Source organism: Mauremys reevesii, linkage group 4 (genome assembly GCF_016161935.1).
Source record: "Mauremys reevesii isolate NIE-2019 linkage group 4, ASM1616193v1, whole genome shotgun sequence".
Taxonomy (NCBI): domain Eukaryota; kingdom Metazoa; phylum Chordata; order Testudines; family Geoemydidae; genus Mauremys; species Mauremys reevesii.
Genome location: NC_052626.1, coordinates 145,856,275 through 145,874,476, shown reverse-complemented (window position 1 = coordinate 145,874,476; position 18,202 = coordinate 145,856,275). Strand labels below are relative to the sequence as shown.

Below are 18,202 nucleotides of genomic sequence, written 5' to 3'. Positions count from 1 at the left end.
TTTTGTATATTGCCATTCCGAATATCTGACTTGTGTCCATTTATCCTTTTACGTAGGGACTGTCCAGTTTGGCCGATGTACATAGCAGAGGGGCATTGCTGGCATATGATGGCATATATTAAATTGGTGGACATGCAGGTGAATGAACTGGTGATGGTGTGGCTGATCTGGTTAGGTCCTGTGATGGTGTCACGGGTGTAAATATGTGGGCAGAGTTGGCATCAAGGTTTGTTGCATGGATTGGTTCCTGAGTTAGAGTTACTATGGTGCAGTGTGTGGTTGCTGGTGATAATATGCTTAAGATTGGCGGGTTGTCTGTGGGCGAGGACTGGCCTGCCACCCAAGGCCTGTGAAAGCGAGGGGTCGTTGTCCAGGATGGGTTGTAGATCACTGATGATGCGTTGGAGAGGTTTAAGCTGAGGACTGTAGGTGGTGGCCAGTGGAGTCCTGTTGGTTTCTTTCCTGGGCTTGTCTTGCAGCAGGAGGCTTCTGGGTACACCATCATGTTCCAGCAACGCCCCTCCATTATGTACATCGGCCGAACTGGACAGTCCCTACGTAAAAGGGTGAATGGACACAAGTGGGTATTTGTTGCATCGCAGGCGTACATGAACAAAGCTCAACAATCAGTGTGATTGGCAGCAAAGTCCTTTATTTCTCTCCAGCATGCTCTTATATACAATTAAGCTCAAGCAATCAAGCAGTTGCTAATTGGTTAATAAGGTACACACAGGCACAACTGTAACTTCATTGGGTAATTGCCATTCTGTCTAACCTTCTAATTTATTATCCCGTTACTGCCTACCAGCAGATAAGAACTAGCCTCATCCTAGAAACTTGCATGTCAGTTTCTCACACTCTCATGCACAACAATCCCACACCTCCCCCCTTTTCTCATAATAAAAAGGGAAGGCACAGCAAAACATTCCCAGCTCATAGCATAACATTACTACAATTTATTACACAGCAAAACTAAAAGCAAATCTAAACACCAGCTGCCTAACTAAACCGTAACAATATCTTCTGCAGTGCCCTACTTTTACCTATACATCCCTCCTCCAGGTAACGCAAGTGGCCCAAGGGGCCAGGAGGGTTCTGCCAATGTGAAAACACCCACAAAGCAGGTTTCCAATAAGGGCTTCCACTGCAGCAACATGGGGCAAGCAAAAGGCCGTAGTATTTATGGCACTCTGCGCCAAAATCAGCCAAGGCCGGGCCCACTTCGCCGGAATCCACCTGGGACCTTGAAAACAATCTCAGCTAGGCCGCCTGGCATTTGCCTCGCTCTGGCATAACAACTTTATCTCATCCCTCTGTTCTTGTAACCACGCTGCTGTAATTTTCCACCAAGGCAGCATAGGGAAGATGCAACCGGACATCTCCCCCCTATTCTTAAACACAAAAAAAAATTAAAAACATCCAATAAACTACACCAAACTTTATAGCAAAAGGCATGCAAAACAAAACCAAAAACAAATAATCTATCTTATGCTGTAGGGCTCACCTGTAACCATGCAATTCTCAACATATAACACCAACAACACCAAACAAAACAAACATAAAACAACAAGGGTAAAACAAATAAATAATATAAATTCTGCAGGGTTCCCCCATTCTCTATTGCACACCAAATTGTGACAAAATTTCTATTACCAATCCATCCCTCATGTGTCAGGTGATCAAACTGACACTGAGGGGGGGGGGGGGTTCACAGCAGAAAACACAACATAAACCACATAAACATCTCAACAACACCACAACAATTCTGGCCAGAAAACACATATCACAAACAAACATAAAACATAAAACATAAATGTAAACTCTATAAATAAATGCATGGTACATTAAATGCTATGCAGCTAACACCAATTTTCTTTAATATCTAAAAAACAAAAACAAAACTACCCCTACTGGGCAAGCAATCATTACATACAATATACAAATACCCTCATTACTATCAGGCAAAAAAAAAAAGGAAATTACATCATCAATTAAATCATTTACAATAATACAATTGCTTCCTAGCTTACCTCTAAAATCCAAAGCTAATCACAGCTTAAAATTTCTTACTATTAACTTCTGCTTTTAAACACTAAAGAACAAAAACATCACCACTTATATGCCCATAAAACCTAATACAATCTCAATTACATAGCACTATATACATTCTTCAGCTAATGCAACAAAATTATTTATGGCCAAACAATTGCAAACTAATTTCTTTGCCTAAAATTATTTACAAACATTTCAAAACACCAAAAACCTTTCTCTTAGCATTTTTACAAAATTCAGCTATTATTCCCTTTAGCAACCACAAAATTAACTTTTACTCTGCCTTAAATTACTCGCTTGTACTCCAACAACAACCTTTCTCAACTTAAATCACCATTCCAAGTATCCCCCTGAATATTTGAAATTCCCAAGCTTTTGTCTGTAGCCTGGCCGCCTGGGCCCGATCCTTTTTTCCTCTTCAGATTCTCTGTCTGTTGCCTACCCACCTGGGCCCAATCCCTCTTTCCTCTTGCTAAACCGTTCCTTACATGAACACCAACTTATTCCACTATCAATTTAGCTAGGAGGGTGTACTTCTTAACTAGCCCCCACCCTTCTAGTCTCTACAGCAAGCAATTATCTGTACTTTCCCACCATGGGGGCTACATCTAATATCAAGCAATCTACAACGGCCAATAATCAGCACATAACACAAAATTAACAAAAATCTAATAAGGCTAACAAAAGCACTTTACATAAAGGTACTTCGGGTCACATAAATTCAAAGCCATTCTCCCATGTTACCTAAATTTATTCCTAAATAACCCACAACTCCCCCCTTGAGAATACTCAACAAACCCTTTGGCTGAGTTTTCTCAAACTTGAAAAACAACAAACAATGAAACTCTAGAAAGCTGGGGTAATTAATTCCACAATCATCCTCCCCATGAACCCGGCAGGGTTCGGTATGTAAGAGCCCTCACCCCCCAACCCAACCGGTCCACATGCTGGGGAGGAGCACTGCAAATAATCACACTTCCACCCAGATAGTGTCCAGGTATATCTTTACAGCCCCAGATCAGATGGTACTCCTAATGTATCTGTAAGGGCAGTGGGCTATCCTGGTGCTCAAAATCACTCCGAATGGCCATCAGCTGGTCATTCAAAATGTCAAACATACTAGCTCCCACGGCAACGCTTCCGCAGCCTCAGTAATAGCCCATACCATTTCTGCCAATAGCTTCTGGGTCATGAAACTAATGACAAAAACAACATGTAACTCACCAACTCCAACCTATACTGGGCTTAGCGGAGCTTCAACAATAAAACAAAATAAGGGCATATCATTTACAATCCAATTAGGGAGGGCTACCAAAATAGGGGGGGGGCAATACATGCTAAAAAAAAAATGTATCCAAAACACAGGACGCAGCCTGTAAAATAAAACCCAAAATCCAATTAATATCACATTGCTCAGCAGGAGTCCCAAATTTCTTCCTGCCAGCATACAATTCTTTGTTTCTTCACCAGGGTCAGTTCTCAATGTCTTTTTAGTCAGGAATTTCTGGACTTTGACAATATCAACAACGTGAATGTTTTTTCTTCTTTTCCACCACCGTCGTGGTTCAGCTTCTACGGGGGAAATTTACCAGAACATCATCCTGTAGTAATTTTGCTTCTTTCAAAAAACAACAAAAAAAATCCAATAACACAATGGGGGCTACCCTGCAGCGGACAAGGGAGAGGTTAGCCAGCACATCACTTTGTCCTTTTTTCCTGCTGTTTAGAAGCACAATAAAGCCAAATAAAATTAATAATAAAAAAAAAATAGGCCAATCATCAATAGTAGAATCATCCTAATATAAAGGGGTCTTTTGCAATAAAAATCATGGGTCCAAGCAGTCAGTCTCCTGGTTCCAAGACTCCTGGTTCCAGGGCTGCTAAGATCTTTGAGCAGCTCTTCCATACCTGTGAAAGGAGACAGCTAACACATTCCATTAGTGCCTGGCAGAATTTTGCAGCTCTCATTAGCTTTTTTGGGCCCAGTCAAGCTCTCTTTAGTCTGGGCTGTTCGCCAAGTCTTAGCTGTTAGCAATGTGCGTCCTTGACTGGGGCGAGAAAAAAATGAGCTTTTCTTCGGTTAAATCATTTTGTTCTCTCTCCTTCCCTGCTTGGCTTCTTTTAATCTGTGCAGCCTGTGTCAGAACACCCAGCTGTTGCTGCTCATACCGGAGAAGCATAACGGTTTTCCCGGCACTGTCCCCGGCTCAGACCAGCCAGCGTAGGACGCCTTCTCCGGGCTGCTGCCAAAACAACTTACTTGCTTGTAGGTCCGAACGACCTCCGGGGCCACGGCATGAGCCTCTGCCTGCGCCATGCACTCCAAAGTTTTCCCGTCCTCATCGAGTGCCCGAAGGGCGGTCCGGAGCCTCTCCAGCTCCCCCTCTTTCCACGATGATCCTGGAAGACCTTGCATTTGATCTAACTTATTATTAATGGCCTGCAGCTGTTGACCCCGGCGCTCCATTTTCTTATAAAGGGCATTAAACTGGGTAAACTGAATAGGCGTAATCAAATTGGGATAGACCTGTGATGGCACGTGTCTCACCCGAGCCTCCTTTATTTCCCCGCATTCGTGACACCCCCAGGTCCCGTGGACACGGCATGGCTTGGGAGGGGGTGCATACGGCAAAGCTGTTTTCATAGGCTCGGGCGTATTGGAGGGTAGTGGAACCATAACAGGGGCAACATTATCCAGGTCGGAAGCCAAAGGTATCACCGTGTCCTTGCCACCGAAAAACTCCCTGGCTCCAACCGACAACACAGAAGGCATTTCGGGCGTTGGGCGGAAAAGCTTAAAAAGGGCCGCCTGGACTCCTGACTCGGCCACGAGAGTTTTTACTATCTTCTTTGTCTTATTCCATACTGGACTCAGGGAAAAGGCTTCCTTATCGCCCTGAGCCACCGACTTCCAAAGCTTGGAGCCTAGCCGCTCCCACACAGTTTTATTAAAAATTGTACTCGGCTTAACAAAAGGTTCCCTTCTCTGTCCCCACCGCAGCAGGCGGGATAACATATCAAAGGGGAGCCTTTCTCCCTGCCGCTTCATAATGTGCAATAAAGGCTTCTGTGTTATCTTTTCTTCAGCTGATACAGCGGTACTCACGTTAGCTGCTCTGCCCTTCTCCACCGCGGCTTATAGCCGCCCTTCTCCTCCGCGGCTTATAGCCGCCGCTTTCCTCCGCGACTTATAGCCGCCCCTCTCCTCCGCGGCTTATAGCCGCTCTCCTCAGGGCTCAGGTGCGCCTCTCTTTTCGGACGCCCGGGGGCTTCTCCAGCACTCCCCGCCGCGGCTCCCAGCTGCCCGCCTCTGGGCTCAGGCTCCTGGCCGTTCGCCTCTGGGCTCAGGCTCCTGACACTATCATCACTCGTCACGAATCACGCCGGATAAGCACTGCCCGCCTCTGGGCTCAGGCTCCTGGCCGTTCACCTCTGGGCTCAGGGCTTCTCCGCCTGGGTCAGGCCACCGACACTTTCATTCGATACGAATCACGTCGGGGTCACCATTTGTTGCATCGCAGGCGTACATGAACAAAACTCAACAATCAGTGTGATTGGCAGCAAAGTCCTTTATTTCTCTCCAGCATGCTCTTATATACAATTAAGCTCAAGCAATCAAGCAGTTGCTAATTGGTTAATAAGGTACACACAGGCACAACTGTAACTTCATTGGGTAATTGCCATTCTGTCTAACCTTCTAATTTATTATCCCGTTACTGCCTACCAGCAGATAAGAACTAGCCTCATCCTAGAAACTTGCATGTCAGTTTCTCACACTCTCATGCACAACAATCCCACAGGTATTCACCCACAAAAGCTTATGCTCCAATATGTCTGTTAATCTATAAGGTGCCACAGGACTCTTTGTCACTTTTTACAGATCCAGACTAACACGACTACCCCTCTGATACTTCTCTGTTCCAGACTCAGCAGCAGAAAGTGAGTCTGGTGAGTGAGGCCCGGATTGAATACGAGGAGGAGAAATACACCCAGAAGGAGGGATTCGTCCAGCGCCAGGTACCAGAGTGACTGCGCCCGGGATAGAGAGAGCATTGGCTAGTGATTAGAGCTGGGAGCCAGGACTCCTGGGTCCTGTCCCTGCTCTGGGTCTGGTGTGTTAGAGCAGAGGTGGGTGATGGTGCCAGGACTCCTGGGTCCCCATCTCACAGTCCCTCTCCCCCAGGTGCAGACGGTGGTGGAGCGCTCCGAGGTCTATAACTACCTGCCCATCATTGTGGGCAGCAGCGTGGGGGGCCTGATCCTGCTGGCTCTCATCACCGCAGCCCTCTACAAGGTGAGAGGGGCAGGGCTTGGACCCTCCCCACTGCCCATCACCCTGGGGCGGGCCTCTGGCCCTCCCAGCTGGTGGGGAGGAGAGGGTATTTACTTGGGGGGCTCCCACATCCCATCCCCCCACCAGGTGTGAGTCCATCTGCTTCTGTCCGGCTGGCTCTCACCATCTCTCCACTCTGTCTCTTTCCAGTTCGGCTTCTTCAAGCGCCAGTACAAGCAGAGGATGGAGGGTGATGGGGCCGAGCCGGCCCAGACCGATGCCTCTCCCCCCGATGCCCCCAAACAATAGCCCCGCCCACATCCCCTCCCCCTGGACTGCTCCAGATCTACACACCACATGACAATCTGGACTTGGAACATCCCTTCAGAGTATCCGTGTGGGGCTAGGACCAGGACGCCTGGGTTCTATCCCCAGTGGTGGGAGGGGAGTGGGGTCTAGTGGGTTACAGGACGGGGGATGGGAGCCAGGACTCCTGGGTTCTCTCCCAGCAGTGGCAGGGGAGTGGTGTCTAGTGAGTTAGAGCAGGGGGGCGGGAGCCAGGATGCCTGGGTTCTATCCCCAGTGGTGGAAGGGGAGTCGGGTCTAGTGGGTTACAGCAGCAGGGACGGGAGCCAGGACTCCTGGGTTCTATCCCAGCAGCGGGAAGGGATTGGGGTTAGAGCAAGGGGGCAGGAGCCAGGACTCCTGGGTTCTCTCCCAGCAGCGGGAAGGGGTGGGATCTAGTGCATTAGAGTGAGAAGGGCTGAGTCTCTCTCCACCTCAGTTTCCCCACTTGTAACGTGGGGATAACTATCCTGCCATTTTCTATTTCTACTGGGAGCCGTTTGGCGCACGGCTTGACTCTCACTGTGAAGGTGGCACTCCCAGAGTCATGAGGCGCCTTGATCTCAGCTGGGCTCCGTGCGGCACCAGGGTCCCCGTCTCAGTCAGGGCCTCGAGGTGCTGCTGGGTAACATCTAATAAAGCCAAGCTCTCGGAGTCATTCGCCTGCCTTGCCTGAGGTCTCGGGCATTTCAAACCGTCCCCAAATACAGCGGGTGCGTTTGTGGGCAGGAAAGGGAGTTGGGGTGTGGTTCGGGGCCAGGCTTTCAGGCCTCGTGAGGGGATGAAATCACTTGCACAATTTATTGTCATGGGGCGTTCTGCTCGCCGCTCGACAGCGCCTCCTCCTGGCCACTCTGGGGATTACCTCTGCCTGGCTGACACCCCTTCCAGTGGTTGCATCCTGTTACTCTCTGGCACTCTCAGTCCGTGGCCCCTCTCTCGCTGGCTGCTACCTCTTCATGACTTGCTCCTCCGGCCAGCTCACTAAGCGGGTTCCTCTGCCAGGGTGGGATACATTCCAAATCTCTCCAGAGAAACCACACTCAACTGTTCTCACACCCTCTGCCCTGATCCTGTCCCTCCTGCCATGACCCAGACAGCCTGCTAGCTGGCCTCTCCTGGCAGTACCCCCGGCAGGGGAATCCTCTTCTCTGGATTCCACCCCAGGGCCCTTTACCAAGCAGTCAAGGTCTGCATCTTCCCTAACTTCACTGCTCTCACCCCTGGACCACTCCCTACCTTGCTTCCCCTCATCCTAGTCAGCCCCCTCTCTCCTAGGTCTCATGGATTCCTGCCCTTCCTTTCCTCACCCTGCAGCCCTCTCCCTGGTACCAGTCTCTTGGCTTGATGTAAACCCCTGCCCTGGTCCCTCACAAATGAACTTGCATCCAATTAGCAGCCGCCTCATAGCCTAAATCTCTCCCGTTTGCCGCTTAATTGGGTCTGCCTGGCCTAAGTCAACCCGCTCAGGGCCGGTGTGGGGAGTAAGTCCCTTCACCCTGATTGAAAAGGACAAAATAAATTCCCTCCCCCAGCAGATTTACCCTGTGGAACTCCCTGTCACATGAGGTGAGGAGGCCAAGCGCTGTGGCTAGAGAGAATGAGAGGTTGGTACGGACCCCGAGCTGTGTGAGGTCAGTTCTTAGGAGCTGCAAGCCCTAGCAGGAAGTGATGGCAGCTAGCGATCAGTCTGGTCGGCTTATTGAAAGAAAGATCGAGAGGTGACTTGGTTGTGGTGTTAGGAGAAAATCCCACGTTCTAAAGAGTTCTGGCCCTGGGCTTACCCCGCACTATGCCCCTGACACCACTCCAGCTCCCAGCTGCGCAGCCAGACCCCAGGCTCCAGCCACAGGCACCCCCCCACACCATTGCCCCGCCCACCGCTGCTTGCTTCAGCCCTCCACCTCCCTGCTCCCCCTCCACTTCTCCATCTAGGGCTTAATTTGTCCCCCAGCTTGCCGGGGCTGAGTAAGTCTGCTGTGAAAAGTGATATTAACGCATATACAGCTATCAGATTTCACAGTAGCAGACTTATGAGCTAGCAAGTCTGAAAAAAATATCTACCCAACAAGCAAAACTTGGAAAGCACATTATTTGTGATTCTGTTCTGTTTAGGTCCAGTAAAGAATAGAGACAACTGTACATTATATTTATTACTTAGTCTGAAAAAAATGTAAATAAATTACAGTGATTTGGACATGGGAATGCATATTGATTTGATTTTCCTAAAGTTAATTAAGTATATTAGGAAAAACTGTCAGAGCAGCCACCAGCAAGAGTTGGTGGCTGCACTCTGAGGCCACCAAAACATTTGCTGCGAGAACCCCTGATCTAGCCTGACCTAACACGGGCCATAGGACTGCCTTGAATTCATCCTGGTTTGAAGCAGAGCAGTGGATCTTTGAGAAAAGAGCACCCAGTCTTGAGTTACAAATCGCCAGTGATAGAGAATTCACTGTGGCCCTTAGTAAATTGTTCCAAAAGTTATTTACCCTCCCTGTTAAGAATGTTACACACGATCATAGAATCATAGAAGATTAGGGTTGGAACCTCAGGAGGTATCTAGTCCAACCCTCTGCTCAAAGCAGGACCAACCACAACTAAATCATCCAGCCAGGGCTTTGTCAAGCCAGGCCTTAAAAACCTCTAAGGATGGAGATTCCACCACCTCCCTAGGGAACCCATTCCAGTGCTTCACCACCCTCCTAGTGAAAAAGTTTTTCCTAATAGCCAACCTAGACCTCCCTTACTGCAATCTGAGACCATTACTTGTTCTGTCATCTGCCACCACTGAGAATAGTCTAGATCCATCCTCTTTGGAACCCCCTTTCAGGTAGTTGAAAGCAGCTATCAAATCCCCCCTCATTCTTCTCTTCTGCAGACTAAATAATCCCAGTTCCCTCAGTCTCTCCTCATAAATCATGTCCTCCAGCCCCCTGATCATTTTCGTTGCTCTCCGCTGGACTATCTCCAATTTGTCCACATCCTTCTTGTAGTCGGGGGCCCAAAACTGGACACAGTGCTCCAGATGTGTCTTCACCAGTGCTGAATGGAGGGGAATAATCACTTCCTCGATCTGCTCCGACTAATACAGCCTAATATGCTGTTAGCCTTCTTGAAACGAGGGCACACTGCTGACTCATATCCAGCTTCTCATCCACTGTAATCCCCAGGTCCTTTTCGGCAGAACGGATGCTTTGCCAGTCGGTCCCCAGCCTGTAGTGGTGCATGGGATTCTTCCGTCCTAAGGGCAGGACTCTGCACTTGTCCTTGTTGAACCTCATCAGATTTCTTTTGGCCCAATAATTTGTCTAGGTCACTCTGGACCCTATCCCTACCCTCCAGCGTATCTACCTCTCCCCACAGCTTAGTGTCATCCATGAACTTGCTGCGGGTGGAATCCATCCCATCATCCACATCATTAATTAAGATGTTGAACAAAACCAGCCCTGCAGCACTCCAGTTATTTCCAGTCGGAATTGGTCTGGCTTCAACTTCCAGCCACTGGCTCTTGTTAGAACTTTCTCTGCTAGACTGAAGAGCCCCTGTTATGAAATTTCTGTTCCCTATGGATTAAGTCTCCCCTTAACTTGTTCTTTGTTAAACTAAATACATTGAGCTCCTTGAGTCCGTCACACGGGATTCCAGCAAGGGTTACCCCAAGGCCAAATGCCGAGGTACAATAACCTCTCTGCTCCTACTCACGATTCCTGTTTATCCCTCATGCCCTGCCATTCTTCCCTTCAGGGACTGGGCCCTGTGTCTGAAACCAGTGGCATCAAACAGCCTCGTCAAAACAAAGGTGTCACGCATAGGCACCGACTCCGTGGGTGCTCCACGGAAGAAAATGAGCAGGTGCTTAGCGCCCACCGGCAGCCAGCTCCCTCCCTTCCCCCCAGCACCTCCTGTCTGCTGGTGGCCCCACGGATCAACTCCTCCCCCTCCCTCCCAGCGCCTCTCGCCCGCTGCCATCAGCTGTTCCGCGGCATGCAGGAGGCACTAGGTGGGAGGGGGAGGAGTGGGGATGGGGCACGCTCGGGGAAGGGGGCGGAACTGGGCAGGAGGAGGCAGGGTGGGGGCTTGGGAGAAGGGCTGGGGTGGTGGGTGTACGGCCGGGGTGGGGCAGGAGTGGGAAGAGGTGGGGAAGAGGTCGGGTAGGGGTGGGAGAAGGGCTGGGGTGGGGGCGGGCATGGGGCGGGGCAGGGACTTGTGGGGAAGGGGTTGGGTGGGGGCAGGGCCTGGAGCAGAGCGGGAGGTTGAGCACCCCTGGGGCCCGGAGGAAGCTGGCGCCTGTGGTGTCACAGATCCACAGGCCCGGTGCTCTCACACGGCTCTGGAACGGTCCCTGGGAGGAGCCCTTCGCGTGTCAGCCCCCTTCGGGTCCCGCTCTCTCACTGGGGTCAGCCACTTGACTTCACCACCTCCTGGTCTGAACCGTGGAGCCGCCAGCACCCCTGCTACACACCGTGAGCTCCCTGCAGCGAGTCTGCCTGAGTTGGACACCGGGGAGAGACCTGTACCCCCAAACGGAGCAATGCCGTGACCCCCAGCTTCAGCATCCGCAGTGACTCTCAGCCAGCACTGCAAAAGCAGCAGGGTTCTTAGATGTCTGGAGCACAGCATAGAAACCCCGTGATCAGCCCGGAGCACAGGGCCCTCTGACCCCTCTTTTGTCGCAGTTCAGGGAGCCTCCTGCATCCAGCAGCCCGCACTGAACAACTCCCCACCGGGCCTCTCCTCAATCCCTTGTTCAGTCCTCAGTCCCCAGAGCCGGCTCCTTCCGCAGCGAGCCTGCGCCCCAGCACCCAGCACAGAAACCGTTGTGCTGTCTCCCCACAGGGCCGGAGGGGCACATTGGCAGGGTGCCAAGTGTAGGCTGGGCGGATGTTGGGGGGCTGCCCAGGCTGCCCCCGCCCTGGGGACACACGGAGGCAGACTCCAGGGCAGGGGAGGCTGATTGGCAAAGGATTGGGTGGGTGTGACTAGGGGCAGCTCTCCTTGGCATTGTCTGAGCTGGGCACACACAGAGAGATTCGTTCCCCGGGCAACCTACTGGCATATGCGAAACGTGCCACCTTCATGATTATTTTTTTCAATGAAAACAAATCTCTGCATGTTTGGTGTTTAAAGCTGGTGATTTGCGGGGTACAGATCCTAGCTTTTAACAAGAGCGACCTTATGTTTGTGTAAAAAGCCGACCCTTTGATGTGGACAGAGACTTTCTTTCCCCCAGGTGGCTAAAATAAATAAAATACGTTTCATAGACGGCTGAGGCCAGAAGGGGTCACACAGTCCATCCAGCGAGACCTTCAGCAGAGCTCAGGCCGGAGACTCCTTCCTGTGATTTGGGGGGAGGGATAGGAGGGGGAGCAAGGAGAGCGACAGAGATTGGGGTGGGGAGCAGCCAGTTCCAGGCTGGGAAGAGGCACCCCAGCAGCTCCCGGCTGGCTGGAGCCCGGTGTTCCCCTCTCTCCACACCGAGCCCACTGACCGAGCGACTGTGGCTCTAACCAGAATGAGCTGGGGCTCCCGCTGATCCATGTCACTCCCCTAGAGGCCTGTGCCCCGTCCATCCGTTTTCCACAGTGTCGCCCTCTAGTGGCTGCAGTTCCCTGAGAGAGGCTGAAAGGAGCTTTTCCGTTAGCTCAGCAAGCAGGAGGCTGCGTGAAAGCCCACACTCCCATTCCTGGTTCCTCCAGGTAGGCACGCAATTTAGCTCAGCTTGGAGAGACTTGAGTGTCTTGGGTGTTTGAGGGTCCTCAGCCCCGCTCCCCAGAAGTGTGTGGAAAATTCAGCTCAGCTGGCAGAGCATTTAGTGTTGATCAACCAAGATTCTTCCCGTTCATCTGACTATAAGGTCTGGCGTCCCCCCTGTGCTGGGTGCTGCACCCACACCTAGTGAGAAACATTGCCTGGCACAAGACAGAGAGAGGGGAAACTGAGGCACGGAGCAGGGACGTGATTTACCCAAGGTGATGCAGCAGGAACCTGAAATAGAAAGCAGGTCTCAGGAATTCCAGTCCGTTGGTCCACATGCGGCTGGAGCGGCTGGGAGAGAGACCGCAGACAGATTAGAACTACAGATGGGCAGCACAGAGACTGAACAGACATAAATGCAGTCAATGCTCATAACTGGGCCGAATGTAGGTGGATTTTCACGGGAATGGCAAAAGATACAAGGGTCACCGCACCTTCCATTTTGCAAACCCCTGCTCCAAAGCGTGGGGGCGCTAGCGCTTTTCAGCAAAACAGCTGTGCACATATTTTTTTTAACATGGACTAAACAATGTAAGAAAAGAAGAACGGCCATACTGGGTCAGACCCATGGTGCATCTAGCCCAGTGTCCTGGCTTCCAACAGTGGCCGATGCCAGATTCTTCATAGGGAATGAACAGAACAGGGCAATTATCAAGTGATCCATCCCTAGTCATCCAGTCCCAGCATCAGGCAGTTAGAGGCTTAGGGACACTCAGAGCATGGGGTAGCATCTATGACCATCTTGGCTAACAGCCATCGATGGACTTATCCTGCATAGAATCATCGTATAGCAAGGGGACACGGCCTCCCTCTAAGATTGACAAGGAGGAACCACCATCTGCTCCCTAGTGGGCAGAGCCAGGAAGACCACACCCACCCTGCCGGAAGCATGGGGGCGGGACAAGAAGTACAAAAGTCGGGCCCTGCAGCTCATTTGGGCTGGAGCTCCTGAGGGAGACAGATACGTCTCCCCCACTGAGGAGGACTTGTGTTGCATCGAGGACTCGCCTGAGCTGCCAGCCACTGAGTAGCTGCTGGGACTACCATTGGCCGTATATCCCAGTGAGATGGAGGATGACCCCGGGATCCAGTTACACCCTGAGGGGAGGGGAGGAAGTAGCCCAGGGACAGCTGACTGTAGTCCGGCTGCATTGCTGCCTGAATCCAGGTCAGCATATTGTGGCTGGATTCCCTGCTGACCCAGTAGCAGAACACTCCACCACAGTTAGTGCCCTGGGCTGGGACCCGATGGAGTAGGGTAGGGCCAGGTCCCCCTATCCCCCTGCTGGGAACCCCACCACTGGGTGGCCACCTCTCAACCTTAAGCCAAGAGGCCTGCGTTTATCTGACTATCGGGCAGAGCCAGGATGTCAAAGCTCCTAGACTGATTACTGCTCTGCCTTGCCTGAGGGCCAGAGACCTTAGACATTTTGGTTCCCTGCCTTGCTGGAGGGCCAGGGCTCCCAGACTATTGACTGTTCCGTCCTGCTTGAGGGCCAGAGACTGGCAGCTCACAACCCCCCATGTAATAATCTCGTGACCCCCTGAGGAGTCCCGACCCCCAGTTTGAGAGCCCCTGCTCTAGACCTTTAATCATTTTTGTTCCTCTTCTCTGGACTCTTGCCAATTTGTCCACATCTTTTCTGAAATGTGGTGCCCAGAAGTGGACACAATACTCCGTCTAAGGCCTAAATCCACACAGAGTACAGTGGAAGAATGGGAACGGTTTTCCAACCAGTTTTGCACCCACCTTATAGTTGTTCCATCTAGGCTGTATTTCCTTAGTTTGTTTATGAGACGGACATACGAGACAATATCAAAAGTCTTACTAAAGTCAAGATATACCACATCTACTGCTTCCCCCCATCCACAAGCCTTGTTACCCTGTCAAAGAAAGCTCTTAGGTTGGTTTGACATGCTTTGTTCTTGACAAATCCATGCTGACTGTTACTTATCACCTTATTATCTTCTAGATGTCTGCAAATTGATTGTTTTATTATTTGCTCCATTCTCTTTCTGGGTACTGAAGTTAAGCTGACTGGTCTGTAATTCCCAGGGTTGTCTTTACTTCCCCTTTGTACAGACTGGCACTACATTTGCCCTTTTCCAGTCCGTGGACTTATTTAATTCTTTTCTGAACCCAGTTATACTTTTGGCTTTCACAACATCCCCTCGCAAGGAGTTCCACAGGTTGACTGTGTGTCGTGTGAAGAAATACTTCCTTATGTTTGTTTTAAACCTGCTGCTTATTCATTGCATCAGCTGACCCCTGGTTCTTGTGTTATGTGAAGGAGTAAATAACACTTCCCCATTTGCTTTCTCTACACCGTTCGTGATTTTATAGACCTCTATCATATCCCCCCTTCGTTGTTTCTTTTCTAAGCTGAACAGTCCCAGTCTTTTAAAACTCTCCTCAAATGGAAGCTGTTTCATCCCCCTAATAGTTTTTGTTGCCCTTCTCTATACCTTTTCCAATTCTAACAGATCTTTTTTTGAAATGGGGTGACCAGAACTGTATGCAGTGTTCAAGGTGCCGGTGTACCATGTATTTATATAATGATATTTTCTTTCTTATTATCTCTCTCTTTCTGAATGGTTCCTAACGTTCTGTTCGCTTTTTTGACTGCCACTTCACATTGAGTGGATGTTTTCAGAACATTTTCCATGATGACGTCAAGATCTTTGGTGACAGCTAATTTAGATCCCATCATTTTGTATGCACAGCTGGGATTATGTTTTCCATTGTGCATTACTTTGCACTTGTCTACATTGAATTTCATCTGCCACTTTGTTGCCCAGTCACCCAATTTAGTGAGATCCTGGGACACTTTGTACCTCAGAGCAGCACCCACCCGCCCATTCACCACTGTCATATAATTAGGATATGTTTCCTACAAAGGATTCCTTGTGAGGTATCATTTTATCATTGTTGAACATGAATATCCTGTTGGATTATATGTGCTATTATTGTATGGGAAGTTATGAAGTTTTGACTATGCCTGTGTTACTGAAATATATTGTGAGGTTGGGAACACCCACAACCAGAGTAGCCAGACATGCTAATGGCTCATTAAAGGGAATCCACTCTCCCAACGGCCAACTCAGAAGACTTCTCAGACCAATCTCCCTAGTTCAAAGTCTTTAGCTGCCAGATGGTCTTCCAGGTGTTGAGATCTCAGAAGAGCAAGATCCCTTAATAAAGAGATTTTTTTTTTTGTTACACAAATACAGGTGTAGTAAGATGAGGCCCTGAAACATAAACTCTTGCGTCAGAGGCCTAGTCTGAGGCCTGAAGCTTGAACCAAAGTACTTCCAGGCATTGCTAAGCAAAAGCTGGGCTGTGAGCCAGAGGCAGGCCTCACTCACAGAAATAGCAAGAAGAGGAACTTGTGCCCAGATGACATCAGGACACTCCACAGACATAACAAGGAACAGGCAGGTGCATCTTAAAGACAGGACAGCACGATGGATAGATCTGTTTGTCTGGAACAAGATGATCCAAGGGGAGACAGCACCCTAATGAGCCAAGGGGCTGTACCTCAGTACGTCAGGAGGGATGAGTAATCTGCCCTGTAACTGTATAAAAGTAGGTCCCTGAGTGCGTATCTTTGTCCAGCCTAGGGAGCAGTGGGAAGTCCCGCCACTGACTGAGCTGTGTCCATTGCCAGGGCGCACATATTCGTAGTACGTCCTGTAGAGTCTATAGGAAACTATTACTGTGCTTTGTTTGACAATAAACCTGACGGGTTCCTTCTGCACCTCACTAGAGTCTGTGGTCTTTGGGGGCTCTCTTGGGATTTGCTGTGTCAGCTACCTGCGCAGAGGGAACACGCACGCAGCCAACTGTCATCATCATCGAGCAAGAGCAGAGCACCACACCAGTAGCTACTGACAACAACAGTTTAAGTTGCTTGACAGCCCAGACAATGGCATAGATCTTTTTTTCAATGACAGCATAATTTTAGTCAGTGGGGCTGTGAGGGTAACTATGGGAGACATTGTGAGCTGTTCAGACACGATGATCATGGGGCCACGGATGCAGCTTTCATGAGATTTGCAAAACTCTCCGCTCTAGTCATCAATTACTGGAGCTCGGCTAACACACAGCTCTACTCAGTCTCGTAACCCTCTGACCTTTCATAGAATCATAGAATATCAGGGTTGTAAAGGACCTCAGGAGGTATCTACTCCAACCCCCTGCTCAAAGCAGGACCAATCCCCAGCTAAATCATCCCAGCCAGGGCTTTGTCAAGCCTGACTTTAAAAACCTCTAAGGAAGGAGATTCCACCACCTCCCTACGTAACCCATTCAGTGCTTCACCACCCTCCTAGTTAAAAAGTTTTTCCTAATATCCAACCTAGACCTCCCCCACTGCAACTTGAGACCATTTCTCCTTGTTCTGTCATCTGGTACCACTGAGAACAGTCTAGATCCGTCCTCTTTGGAACCTCCTTTCAGGTAGTTGAAAGCAGCTATCAAATCCCCCCTCATTCTTCTCTTCTGCAGACTAAACAATCCCAGTTCCCTCAGCCTCTCCTCATAAGTCATGTGCTCCAGCCCCCTAATCATTTTTGTTGCCCTCCACTGGACTCTCCAATTTTTCCATATCCTTCTTGTGGTGTGAGGCCCAAAACTGAACACAGTGCTCCAGATGAGGCCTCACCAATGTCACTCATTTTCTCTAGCTCATCTGCACTTTGCAGAGCCCTTTGCATATCCCGCTCAGCTGCCCTTTGTCTGAGACGGGCAGCTGCTTACGTTTTCTTCTATCATCACAAACAGCTTTGGTCGGAGAGCACAAAGGGGAGGGAAGTGCCACGACCACAACCGCGATGCTGTGGATGTGCGGCATCCAGGGTTTGGAAATGGCCTCATGCGTGCACCAGATCTGCCTTTCTTGAGGGCAGAGGAAACGGAAGTTTAAATATAGAGATCAGCCCCCGGTGTTTGTAGGAAACGAGCAAGAGCTGGTGAGAGATAGAGACCGACGGGGAGAGAAATCGAGGCTGTAACAAAAGCAGTACCAGATATAAACTCTGTTTATACTGGATCCAGTGTCCGCTCCTGCCACGCCTCACCTCAGAGGTAGCTGCATCTCAGTACCAGGCATGGGATCCCTGTATAAACAGCCCCTCTACCCCACCCCAGAGGTGGTTGCATCTCAGCACCAGGCGAGGGATCCCTAGGAACAACTGGAGATCTCAGTTCTGGATGATAAATCCCTGAATGAACAGCCCCCACACCCCACCCCAGAGGCGGCTGCATCTCAGTGCCAGGCAAGGATCCCTGTATTAAACAGACCTCATGCCGCACCCCAGAGGTAGTAGCCACAGGTGGGAATTTTAAGGCAAAAGGTCTAGTGCAGAGAAGGCCAGAGAGAGAGATGTAGAAATAGACATGGGAATGCAGAGAGTTCAGAACTCAGTGAGTCATCCTGGTTTATAACTGCCCCTATTATAATCTGCAACCCAGCCCGGGCCTCATGCACCCCACTGTCCGCAGAGCCAAATCAGCACAGCAAGGGAGAAAGGGATGTAGTAAAACCACAGACTGAGTTTTATGGAAAGAGGATTCGGCTCTTTCATATCCTCATGCCTGTCAACAAAGCACGTTTCATGCTGTGCATTTATACAGGGAACCCCTGCCCAGTGCTGAGATGCAGCTGTTTCTAGGGTGTGCACAGGGGCTGTTTATACAGGGATCCTTCAGCCAGCACTGAAATGCAGCTGCCTCTGGGGTGGGGCACAGGGATCCCCCACCCAGTGCTGAGGTAC

General features: G+C 50.1%; 1 pseudogene; it reads left to right on the top strand.

Moving 5' to 3' along the window:
• LOC120403131 overlaps positions 1-6,346 on the top strand; it is a 29,037-nt pseudogene extending 22,691 nt beyond the window's left edge.
• The last annotated feature ends 11,856 nt before the right edge of the window (positions 6,347-18,202 follow it).